The sequence below is a fragment of the Larimichthys crocea genome, chromosome XVIII, assembly GCF_000972845.2.
Source record: "Larimichthys crocea isolate SSNF chromosome XVIII, L_crocea_2.0, whole genome shotgun sequence".
Classification (NCBI taxonomy): domain Eukaryota; kingdom Metazoa; phylum Chordata; class Actinopteri; family Sciaenidae; genus Larimichthys; species Larimichthys crocea.
Genome location: NC_040028.1, coordinates 13,221,112 through 13,234,529, shown reverse-complemented (window position 1 = coordinate 13,234,529; position 13,418 = coordinate 13,221,112). Strand labels below are relative to the sequence as shown.

Genomic DNA, 13,418 nt, shown 5'->3' with positions numbered 1-13,418 from the left:
CCGCACCACATTACTGCCACCGAAGTTGCTTCCACCTCCTTTGGAGAGTCGCTATGCTGAGTCTGGTCCCACAGACCGTACTGTACGTGTGGGCCACTGACGGTTCTCCATAGTGCATGTTTTGACACTCGTTTCCATCTCGTCACTGAGCGTGGTGGTGTTGTAAGTGTGTGAATTGCCACTTTTGGAAGGCCATTGCTGGGTTCACATGGGCCGATGCGAAGAGTGCGCCCTGGGCCCCCGCCTCCAGGCACATGTGGTGGGACACATACTCTGCTATGAGGTGCTCCGCCCTTTTGCAAAACCACAACAAAACAAAACAAAACAAAACAGGAAAACATAATTAACGAACTGTAAACACTCATTTTCAAAAGAACATTTTTCACTTCTGGTGAATTAGCGTAGGCAGGTCCTGTTGATTGAAATATATCTTACAGAGACGAAAATAACAGAGTTGAGAGAGGAGGAAGAGAAAAGAAAAACAAAAAGCAGAAGGCACACAAAGCTAACCTACCAGAGCCGAGTTGTGATTTGTGGAACCCGCGGGAGTTCAGCCTTGGTGTTGTCACCACAACTGTAAAGCAAAGCCGTGCCTTTCCTTGGGGAGCGAAGCATCGTCCTGCTGGCGAACGTGCCTCACCAGTGTGTAATTAAAGGCTGACTCTGAGATAAAGAGAGAGAGAGAAGAGTAGAGGATGTATTTGCTTCATGAAACTGAAAGATTTTGAGGGTGCAACTGGGGCTGCTCTGAATCCAAAAAAAGACCAAATTTGGAAAGTCTTGGTCTACTCTGGACTACACCCTTGTTTATCGTGGCTTGTGTCCTGACTGATTTCTGTCTTGCGTCTACTCTTGCAAATTTTTTGTTACGCCCCCCTCCGCCCCCCAACAATTACCATGGACAAGAGGCCAGAAGAGATTGCACAAGTGTGTGTATATCTTTCTCCGTAAGAATCAAAAAATCAAAACACATTTTCTATTTTCTATTTTTGCACAAAAAAAAAGCCAAAATCTGTTAACATAAAATAAGACACCTACCTGTTTGCTGAGATCACACGTCTCAAAACAGCAAAGACGGTCTTTTTGCAGAGCGAAGCATTTTCTCACACCACGATTAAAGATTACAAGGGGAAAAAAAAAAGATCAAACTTTTTACATAAGTGAAACAACAGCATTGCAAACATTTGTTTACTTATTTAACAGGCCTTGTTGTGTGTTCTCGTTTGCTTCAATGAATCCTGAACAGAAAGCTGTCACAGACTTTAAATGGACAGCTGCTCTTTGTTCCAAATGCGCACAATCATAGTCTGTCTGATTTGTTTTGTTCAGGGCTTCTCGGCTGAGATAACAATAGCTCATGGAGGGTTAGAATAACAGGCTTTCATTTTTATTTCGGGAATTGTAAACAAAGTTTCTTCGTCTACATACCCGGCCCTCAGCTTTGACTAAAGGGCGTTCATATCTGGATACACGTTCTCAGGTCCACTTGAAGCTCTTGCATTTGAGCCTCTTCCTCGCTCAATCTGCCCGGTGAGGTTGCCGATGTCAGTGACCTTCTTATCCAGCAGGTGGTGGGTACCCGTGACGTCAGTAGAAAAGGTCCTTGTACTCATCCAGCCAGACTTCCGCCCACCCTCGCCAGGTTGCGCTCCACTGTTCCTGCCTGTCTTTGGGGAATTTGTAGGATTCTGTCCCTGGAGATGTGTACCACTCGCGAGCAGGGGTGATCCTCGATTTCACCTCCGCACATCCAATCTGTTTAAACGCAAATAAAGAGTCATGTGAGGGGAAGTTCTGGGGAGTTCAAAACCCTCAGCCCATGTTCATGTTTAAGTTAGACAAATCATATACCTTATTAAATGAACTCTCCATGTTCTCCCCACCCCACACGTCGAGACCAGGATCATAGGCACCGAGCTCATAGAAGTTTTTTTGTCTATTTGAAAAAAGGCCTCCGGCCATAACTGGACATCTGTAAGGTCACTTAAAATAAATGAATAAACATGCAGCAGGAAATAATTTTATAATATAAGCATGAATACTGGCTGTTTTGTACCTGATTGGATCTGAGATGGTCATGTTATGCTTCTTAATGTACTCGTCTGGTAATGCGCTCCAGCCAAACACCAAAGGCCATTTGAAAATAACTCTTTGGAAGTTGTCAACCAGCATATAACTGCAGCGAAAAAGACATCAAAACGATGTTCCATCATGCGTTTCTAACTTCCTGTAGAGAAAACACGGTCACTCACATATACGCCATGTCTGTTGGCGTTGACCCACCTCATGTCCTTATCACCGATAACTTCAATAACTGGACATGGCCACCTCTTGCGATCCTGATAGATTTTTTCCAAAACAGCGCTCAAGCCATCCCACGTTGCATTCCACGGGGTCGAGGAAGGTGGTAAGAACCTCACCTATGTTAGAGTAAAGCAAACATCCTGTTGCAGTTAAACAAATAGACAAACGTTCTGCATTTTAACAGTTACAGCCTTTGTAGACGTGTTTGTTTTTTGTGTGCAATAAGACGCCTAACAGTATGTAGTAAATACACCGAGAGCAGGTTGCCGGCTTGAGTGAGTTTCTACTGTTGTACAATGACGTGTAAGGCGACGTGTGACTTTCACAGACAGTACAGAGACACAACTGGTGTTATTTCCTGCACACGTCTCCTAAAATGTGTGCAGTGGTGCGGTTTGGATTTGCACAGATACGAGAACTGTGTCTGGGACTTTTCAAAATGCATTAATCTGTGTCAGCCTGATGTTTCAGAGATTGACTCTGCCAGGATATACTCTATCTGTGTTATTCACTCAAACCACAAAGACTTTTGAATGGTTTTGAATGTCTACTGCTCCAGGCAAAAGCAAATGGATATTCTCTTTACATAGTTTCAGCGCACAGTCTCTAACTAATCCTGGTTTTTAGTATCTTACCTTTGTGTTAATGATTAACAAGCACTATTAACAATTTTACGTTTGATTTTTTTTTTTTTTAAAAATACTTCTTATCCGATAAGCTCATGTGAAATGTATGCAAGCTGAAAAACACCCTTTTAAAAACTGTGTGCCTTTTTAAAACTGTGCTTCTGTCCATTCGTGAGTTACAGGAGAGTTTACATTACTCAAAGGTCAGCTACAGTTTGAATAATAGGAATGATTAACCTTTAACACGCCTAACCTATCCGAAAGACAAGGACACACTTGTTTTTTTCAGGAAACATTCCAGTGGACACATTCATGTGATTCTGTTGTTGCCTTTGTGTTTCTTTTACGTGGGACATATTCCCCTCCCTCACCTTTGACACACCAAACACATATATATAAAACCATTTAAAAGAACATTTATGACCATTCATAATCAAAGTGGCAGTGGCTACCTTTGGCTACAGCAGCTCCAGCCAGCCTGGCTCTGATCAGGCCCTCTCGCTCCTTCAGACGATGATTCGCACTTTGGGAAACTTGGACATGTACTTATCCAGCGGCTCCTTCAGAATGTCTGACAAAAATTTAGATCGGGTTAGTTACGACAGCAGACAAAAGTGGATATAAATTGAAAAGGTGACCTACGGCACTGAAAATGGGTAAGCTGAGAGGCCTTTTTACTTTGATGCTACAGATTACTAAAAAAAAAAAATATATATATATATTGTGTTTTCATTTTTTTGCTCACTGTGTGAGTTCTCAGAGTAAGATATCGATGCGTTAAAGTATAATTAAATAAATACATACCTACCATTCAAAGGCTGGTCTTTTCATTCAGTTTCTGCCTTGGTGTTGTAGTGTTAAATAAAGCTACGACTCTAATTAACAGCCATATAGAAAAAATAAACACAGGGGGTCTTAAGTCCACACAGAAAGTGTATATATATATATATATATATCTATATATATATATTATTTTAATATATATATATATATATATATATATATATATATATATAAAAGTATCAACATTTCCATATGAAACGATTTACCGTCATGAGTGTTTGAAGATGCAGCAGCAAAAATCAAAATATAGTCAAAAATTTCATTAATTAAACTGTTACGTACATTAGTTTGCCTACAGGTTTTAAGTCATAAACAGTCGGTCAATGACTGCCCCCAAAAGTATAATCTCTAACAATAACAGATTAGTACCCAGTGTTGGTCTCGAGCATTTTATTTCCTGCAGCTGTCAACTTAAGTCACCCGTTTAAAAAGGTGACACCGTACCTTTGGCTGAAATCGTCCACCAGTATGATCTCTTTGAGGAGGTGTGGGGGGGATCTGTTTGAGCACGCTGTGCAAAGAGCGGAGGACGTGGACCACACTTCATCCACGAAACAGAAAATCACACTGGTGGAAGGCAATCATCGTGGACCAGATTCCCCTGCGCACACTGGAAAGAAAAAACACACCCCAGACAAAGGACAATTCAGTTTTTGGCGTGACTTGTTGAGGTGAAATGTGCAAGAAAGAAGAAAGAAGAAGAAGACGACTCACCCATCTCGGGCCTGCTGGTGTCTGGGATGCACGGTCCACTGGGATCTTCTCGCTCAGGTAGACGTTTAATTTAAAATGCCCTTCGTCCACCTCTTCCTCAACCTCTGCATCTTCGTGCTGGCGAGCGAGGCAAAACAGTGCCCCCCGCCAACTGACCCCCCGCGTTGGCATCTCTGGGTGTCGGTCACGTCCAGAAGAAATCACTTTGTGGGGACGGCCTGGTTTCCTGCCAGCGGTGCTGTTGTCCTTGGAGTGCTCTGCTGCCTGGAGCTTGATTGCAGGTTTTGGAGTTTTCTTTCGTTGCTTTCGGTCACTCTTGGTGGTCGCACTACACGTGTTTCTCCACCGTTTTATTATTACTCACCACATTTTTTGTCTGCCTCATCAATGATCAGGGGTTTAGATGTTTTAACAGGGTTCGTCTCCTCTTTTGTTCCAGCCTGGCTCTTTCTTACTTCATCCTTGATCTTTGGTATCGCCTTTGCCCAGAAACATTTTGCACAACATCCCCCCCTTCTTGGGTCGTGTTGCGGCGGCAGTCATATTTTGTTTTCCACTCGGGTTATATTTGACACAGCTACAGGTTATCTCCCCTTTTCTACTGGGCCATCTATCGCTTTACTTTTTCTCTAATTTTGTCCCATTAAATCCAAGTCGACTGCTTTTTTCTTGGCAGGATCGCCCTGCTTTGGTGTGGACCTTTTTGGGAAAAGGCGGCTCCTCCTGGTTTAGGTTGCTCAGTCTTGGGAGGATCACTCCTCTGTGCTGGAGTGGAGTTTCCTCTTCATGTCCTCCTGTTTTTGCCTCCCTGTCTGTACACTTGGGCTAGTTTGATGCTTGCATTGAGTGGCCCTTTCCCAGCATATGTAACGGCAGGTCGACCCTCTGGACTGGGTTGTTTGTTTTAAAGCCCTTTTCATCAGCGGGTCACCCTGGGACTGCTGTCTGTAAAACCTCCCTTTCCTTTATGACTCTCTCCTTCAGCAGCTGGCTGTTCACCGTCGTTTATGGACAACAACGCAGTGCAGCCATGTCAAACAGCCAGCCAGATGACAGAGGCGATTGAAGACAAACGCGGAGTAGTACCCTCCCACTCCCCTCAAGTATCTCCTAATCTTCATTATTCTCAGGTTTTTAAAAAAAACATTTAAAACAAGGAATAAGTGAAGTCAAGAAAAGCGTTAGAGTATCATACTTGTGTGCCGCTCCTGAGTTGCAGGCAAACTTTTCTCGTCTTTGAGAAGTCAGCTGCCTGCGTGGCATTGCTAAACAAGTGTACCCGGAGCAGCAGCGGCGGTAGTCGGGGGTGAAAACACAGCCGGTTTGACACCCATAGCGCCGCACAAGGTTACAACGTGAAGCTATTTTACCGAGCCGTGTCGCCGCGGACATCTCCAGACCGATTCCTGCCCGCGTCGTTGAACTCATCCAACTCCTTCGTCGCTACACAAACTCAAACAAAAAAAAAAGAAAAGTTTCTTCCTCTTTCGTTGAGTCTCCACGCCGCACACAACTTTGGACCACACACTTTTTTTTTTTCTTGTTGTATGAGGACTAGCAGCCGCCTGTCAGTGAATCTGATTGGACAGACTGACAGGAAAAGTCTCGGCCTACGCGGAGCTAACAGAAAGCTAGCCGGAAGTTCCGTGGTTTACCACCAAAATAAAGCGTCTTATTATTCATTTATTTTTAAAAAGGGTTCTCAGTCAGTAGTGTCATCTTTCTTCAACAAGGGTTAAAATCTGAGGCACCTGGACTCTAAACCAGGGGTCTTCAACCAGGAGTCCACGACCCGCAAAGTACTCCATTTTTTGTCATTATATCAGTCAGATCAACTATACAATACATTTACTTTTGCATTTGTTGCACTTTATTTATTTAATGTTAATGATCTTGTATATACCTTTTTTTTTTTTTTTTTTTTTTTTTTTTACAAAAAACAAAAGCTAATATCATAATCTACAATCTACAGTCACCTCACATTTCTCCCTACTTTGTACATATCAACAATGCCAAACTTGCTGTATATAACTCTGTACAATATATTTTATTTTATGTATTTACTATTGCTTTTTTGATATTTTATTATGTATATTTGCTTTATAGTATATTTTTTTCTTGTTGTCACTTGTCAAATTTGTGTAATGCTATCTATCTATCTATCTATTTTATTGTATGTATTATATATAAGTTTTTATTTATATATATATTTGATATTGATACCTGATCTACCCCCCCCCCAACTCCCCCCCCATTGATGATTACTTGTTTTACTTATACTGGAGTATTGTAACTAAAATAATTTCCTCCTGGGATTATTAAAGTATTTCTGATTCTGATTTATTATCAGTGCTGCTATATATACAGGATATACAGAGAATTGAAATTGCGTTTCCCTCTTATCCCAGTGCAAACAGGAATAACATGAAATCAAATCAAATCAAATCAATTTTATTTGTATAGCCCAAAGTCATAAAGTACATTTGCCTCAGAGGGCTTTACAATCTGTACAGGGGGTGACACCCTCTGTCCTTAGACCCTCGGTTCGAGTGAGGAAAAACTTGAAATATAAAATATAAGTAAAAGATGTAAAAAAAATATATAAAAATAAAAGTATATACAAGCTAAAAGACATCCATGTGGCAATATGGCACAGTATAAACAGAATTATTAGTAATAAGTGACAATTTCACCAAAATAACGGTGAATGTGAGGGTGCAGATAACTGAAAAACTACAAACAGTGAAGGCATTTGAACTCCAATTGGATGTATCAGTGGACATGCCCAAAGATTTCTTGGTATTTAATGACCAATAACAATTATGCATGAACTTTTTTTGTTAGTCATAAACACGTATAGGCTAATAACCCAGCATATAAATAGGTTAATAGGGTGAAATAAAAGATGAATAAAGTAAAAATGAAAGTTATATGTGAAACATTTAAAAAAATGAATTACGTGTGGGGATCCCTGTTCTGTTTGTTTCTTGTTTAAGGGGTCCTTGGGCTGAAAAAGGTTGAAGACTCTAAATGAACTAAAGAAGCTTCTTGGATGAGAGGCAAAACATCACACATCATGTGTTTACAACCATGTCTAGTTGCCGCAGATTTAACCATTCTTAAAAAGATGTAGGGTTTACATTAATTTATATAGGATGACAAATTATTAAACATTTTTAAATGTCCAGTGTGTAAGATTTAGGGAGATTTATTAGCAGAAATTAAATATAATATTCGTATGTATTCATTAGTGTATAATCATGTAAAAATAAGAATTGCTATGTTTTGTTATCTACAGAGGTAGCGGGAATCCGTTATGTTGCACCCACATGTTTCTACCAAGTGGCAACCTCCTGTGCTGGGAAATAAGCCAATGTGGAAGTCCCAAAAACTGTAAATCCTCAAACAACCACGTCAGACAGGCTGCAGATCATTTTAACTGTCCGCTGATCATCCAGGGCAATTAGTTTTCTCCATTCTTGGATAATTAAATCTTAGAGATCTTAAATTTGTATATTTTATTTTATATGTTTTGCTGTTTTAATGAACTGCCAGATAGGCAACGTACAATTTTCCACCTTTGTGAACAGTAATGAAAATCATTTTACATGATGGAAAGCTCCAGAACAGCTACTGAAGGAGCTTGTACTGTTTTTTACCAACTGTTTCTAATGATGCCACGGAGTATCTTTATTCAATTTTTTCTATAATATAGTAATCCTAGTTGAGTATTTGTGTTGGTGCAGCCAAATAAAGACACTTGTAGAAATAATATCATTCTTGGGGTCATGCCGTTGTACTGAATATTAGCATGCTGTGATTAATGTCAGCCTAAATACAACTGACTAGACAAACTCGTTTAGTTATTGATATGATAAAAAGCTCCATTAGTAACTGCTGTTTTTAGGATCAAGGGCAAACCTTGAACCTGTGATTACTAACGGTTAAGAGAAACATCAAGTTAGTCTGCTGCTTTTGACTAAAACACATGGTCTGACTCTGACATACTGCTGGTGAGAGCAGTGTGATGTGGTTGAAAGCTCCAGAACAGGTGAATGAGTGGACCTTGAGTTGATGTCACCTGTATCTATGTCACCTGTTTTTGTTGTGACCACCCACATTTCCATGGCAACTGCCTTGGCCACGAGTAAAGTGTAAAGCCTCTTCTATTTACCAAGACCTTTACTTTGAAAGTCTTAACCAGAAGCGATTCATTAACTCAGCAGTTTTACAGCTTCACGTTTACCTTGGCAAAAAAAAGTACATCCACTGGTCAGAGATATAGACGTCAGACTGCCAGCTAAGATGAATGTGCAGTTGGTCCTGTAACCGGTTAAGGGCTGAACACAAAACGTCTTTGTTAATTGTTTGATTTGTTTTTTGCTATGATAAGTTTATCTTACGTCACGTGACGTTTTACGTCGCTTCTACTGATCAAGCCAAACCTGTAGGACAGGACACACCTTGCATACACTTTAAAATGTGATATAACTTGATGTGCCACTGTCAATTCTATGGAAGCCGTAAGCAGTCATGCACTGATACGTTTTATTGCCTCCATTTAAAAAAAATGTCATTTTATTGAGATAACAAGATAACAAAATTTGTTTTTTTGAGATAACGACATAATATGAGACCTTAAGATAATGAATCATATAGAAGCCCTAAGTGGTCATGTATTCATTTTACATACAGTTTCACATTTTATTTCCTCCATGCTCTTGTCATAATGAGTTAATTTCATCTGTTTTCTCGAGATAATGGGATGATTTTCTTGAGATCTCGAGATAACAGACTTTGTTTTCTCGAGATAATGTCAATTAATTCGAGACCTTGAGATAATGAATCAAATATGATAGGCCTGAGAAATAGGCCTAACTTTAAAAAAATAATAATAATACTAACGCACAATAAAACATGATTATCGGTCTGCTCCTCTCACTCAGTTGGTAAACATACTGGACAGAAATAGCCACCATATCATATCATATCATATCATATCATATCATTCAACTGGTGGGGGCACAAGAAAGTTTGAAGAAAGAGAAAGAGGATTTTGACTTCACACTTTGTGTTATGGGTGCAGAGGAGCCCTTAGATGGCACATTCACAGTTGGGGCGTTGTGCAATACAACTCATTATAAAGACAAACTGATGATTCAGACTTCATCAGCACAAGCCAAGTCACCAGACAGTAGAGGCTCCCACCTCACCAGATCTTTGTCCCAAATCTTCCTCTCATACCGTGTCACCTCAACACTCTTAGAGCTCTCTGTCTCCTCTGTCCTCGGACAAGCCTTTTACTAGCTCCAGCCCTTTGATATAAGTGCAAGTGTACCATCAAGCTTGGCCCAGACATTTAGTCTATCCCCTTATGATGTAAGTTATTTTCCTTGATGATGATAGAAACATTTCCTTTGACATTCTCTGTGACACACTGATTTATGACCTCTCCATGCTTCTGAGCAGCAGGCATGAGATAATGTTATTGAGATTCATGTACATTCCAACATTGCCTCCTGTACCAGAGATTACAGAATAATCCAGCAATTGACAGAAATCGTGAATCTTGAAAAAGTGACTGAAGTACAAGTTTCCAACCTTGTGCCCACAAACAGTGCATCACACAGTTTCCCTGATAATTAGTCATTATAGTATTTCAAAGACTACAATATATTGTTCTTAGAGGAGTAATGTTGTGATTGTGGATGTTTGTATTTGTATTTCTAGAGCATTTTGTATACTGTATATTTATTTAGCATCGACACATGAGATTACTTAGATGATTTGAGTGTGTTTTCACTATAAAGGCGAACAATGTGCTAAGAACTTAAAATATTACATGCTTGAAAATACAAATATAATGCATTTTGATGCATTTTACATTTTTGCACAAAAAGTTGAAGTTGATTACAGAAGTTTTTTTTTGACTGAACCTAATGTTCCTTATAGTACAATCCGAAGAAAATGAATTAATAATAATAGATAGTGTGCTCTTTCAGGCACACTCAATAATGAATGCATTTATGTTTTTAATGCACATGCTGGTGCTTTTTGTTATTTTCAAACGTTGAATTTTACCCAGAGGCACTGTCAGGGAAGTACTGTTTCATGACTGTTACATTATATCATTTTGAGATGTATTTTCATACTTCCCATATACCTATCTTTGCCTTAATTTAATGAGATGTTGTGATGTAATACAATGAAAAAAATAAGTTAAGGAAACATTTTTGTTTTATTTTTTGTATTAATAATGCTTTATATTAAACAGTTTTTCAAACTTAAATAAGTTGTTACTCCTATTATTACAGTCGGATCATATATGGTGAAAGAATACTAATTTACAGTAATGAACTAAGAAGCTACTTACAATTCAATTCAATTTTATTAATATAAAGCCAATTCATAACAAAAGTTATCTCATGACACTTTCCATACAGCAGGTCTAGACCGTACTCCATAATATTATCTACAGAGACTCAACAATTCCACCAGGAGCAAGCACTTGGCGATGGTGGTGAGGAAAAACTGCCTTTTAACAGGCAGAAACCTCAAGCAGAACCAAGCTCATTGGTGGACAGTCATCTGCCGAAACTGGTTGAGTTAAAGAAAGAGAGTAGCAGAGAGGGAGAGTTAGATAGATGAACAGAGAAATAGAGAGACAGAAAGAGACACTGGTGCGCAGAGATCAGCGTAGCCACGATCCATGGGAACCTGTAAGACAAGAGAGCACAAGAACTCTAGGCAGCTGGGAACTAAGCTAGTAACATGTATGAATGTGTACAGATGGAGAGGAGTAGCAATAGAAATATTAAGAATACATGTATACTGACAAGGAATAGAAGGTGAAGGATGTAGTAGTAGTAGTACTAGTAGTAGTACTAGTAGTAGTAGTAGATGAAGTGTTTTAGCTTTTTTATTTTATTGCATTCAGCTTTTACGCATTGTTTTACTGATTATTTAAGTTTTTTTTTTGCTTTTAGTGGTGGGGATTAGTTTTGTTATTTTATGTTTTTAATTTTTTTTTGCTTTTAGTGTTGTTATTTTAAGTATTGAAGTTTTTTTGTGTTTAGTTTTTAGCTTTGGGTGTTTGGTGTGTGGTGTGGTAAGTTTTTTTTTATGCTTTTAGTTTTTTGTTATTTATGTATTTAAGTTGGGGGGCGATGGGTTTAGTTTGTTATTACTTATGTTTTCTATTTTTTTTTGCTTTTAGTTTGGTTGATTGTATTTTAGTTTAATGATTATGTGTTTATTAGATTGAGTTTTTTTGTGTTTAGTTTTTAGTATTTGTTATTTATATATTTAAGTTGTATTTTGTCTTTGTAGTTTTGATTATTTTAATGTTTTTAGTTTGGTGAGCGGGGTTTAGCTTTGTTTACATTTGTATATCATTGTTAGTTTTTTTTGCTTTCGTTTTGTTACTTTTCATTTCTTCTGTGTGTTAGTTTTTACTTTTGTTAATTTTCATCTCTTTCGTTTTTTTTTTGCTTTTGTTTTGTTCTTTTAAGTTTTATAGCACGTTTTTGTGTTTGTGTTGTTAGCTTTGTATCTTTATATTTATTTTGTTTTTTGCTTTTATTTGTTATTTTAATTATTTAAGTTGTTTGTGGGTTGTTTTAGCTTTGTCATTTCAGCCATTTTAAATGTTTTTTGCATTTAGTGTTGTTATTTTAAGTATTTAAGTTTTTTGTGTTTATTTTAGCTTTGTATTTTATATATTTTAGAGTTTTTTTGCTTTTTTAGTTTTGTATATTTTAGTATTGAAGATTTTATGTGTTATTTTTAGGCTTTGTTATTTTATATTGAAGTTTTTTTTGCTTTTGGTTTAGTATTTATGTCTTTAAGTGTTTTTTGCTTTTAGTTTTTTGTTATTTTTCATCTGGCCGTTTTTGTGTTTCGTTTTAGCTTTGTTATGTTTGATATCTTTAGTTTTTTTGCTTTTAGGTTTGTTCTGTTTTTGTATTCAGTTGGGTCGGGGTTTAGTTGGTCATTATTATTTTTTTCTGTTTTTTTTTTTGCTTTCTTTTGTTCTTATTCCAACTCTTTAATATTTGTGTGTTATAGTTTTTTAGCTTTGTTCTTTTCTCTATCCGTTTTTTTTGCGTTTGAGTTTTTGTTCTTATTCCCGTCTTATCAGCTTTTGTGTTTATGTTTTTAGCTATTGTTATTTTGCTCTCTGTAAGGTTTTTTGCTTTTATTTGTGTTTTTTGAATTATTTAAGTTTTTATGGTTTAGTCTTATCGCTTTGTTATTTAACTCAATTATCAAGTATTTATTTGCTTTTAGTTTTGTTATTTGAAGTATTTAGTTTTTTGTGTTTAGTTTTACTATTTGTTATTTTATAAATATATATATATATATATATATTTTTTTTTTTTGCTTTGAGTTTATTTGTTCTTTTACGTTTTTTGGTTGTTTCGTTTTTTCGCTTTGTCTTTTTAATTAATTTACGTTTTTTGTGTTTAGTTTTTTAGTTTTGTTATGTTATAATTTTAAGTTTTTTTGCGTTTAGTTTTGTTTATTTTCAGTATTGATATTTTGTTTTATTTTTCGCTTGTTATTTATATTGTAAGTTGTTTTGTTTTTAGTTTTGTTAGTTTACCGTTTTTCGTTTTTGGGTTTAGTTTTAGCTTTGTTATTTTCATATCGTTAAATTTTTTTTTGCTTTTAGTTTTTGTTATTTTAAGTATGTCATTTTTTGTTTTTCGTTTTTAGCTTTTGTATTTGTATATTTTAAGGTTTTTTTGCTTTAGTTTTTGTTATTATTAAGTATTGACTTTTTTTGTGTTTTAGGTTTTAGTAGCTTTGTTATTTTATATATTTAAGGTTTTTTGCTTTTAGTTTTGTTATTTTAAGTATTTAAGTTTTTTGTGTTTAGTCTTTAGCTTTGTTATTTTATATATTCAAGTTTTTTTGCTTTTAGTTTTG

General features: G+C 37.0%; 1 pseudogene; it reads right to left on the bottom strand.

Moving 5' to 3' along the window:
* Positions 1–1,476: 1,476 nt before the first annotated feature.
* On the bottom strand, positions 1,477–4,658 carry LOC113748189 (polypeptide N-acetylgalactosaminyltransferase 5-like; annotated as a pseudogene).
* Between the last annotated feature and the right edge of the window lie 8,760 nt (positions 4,659–13,418).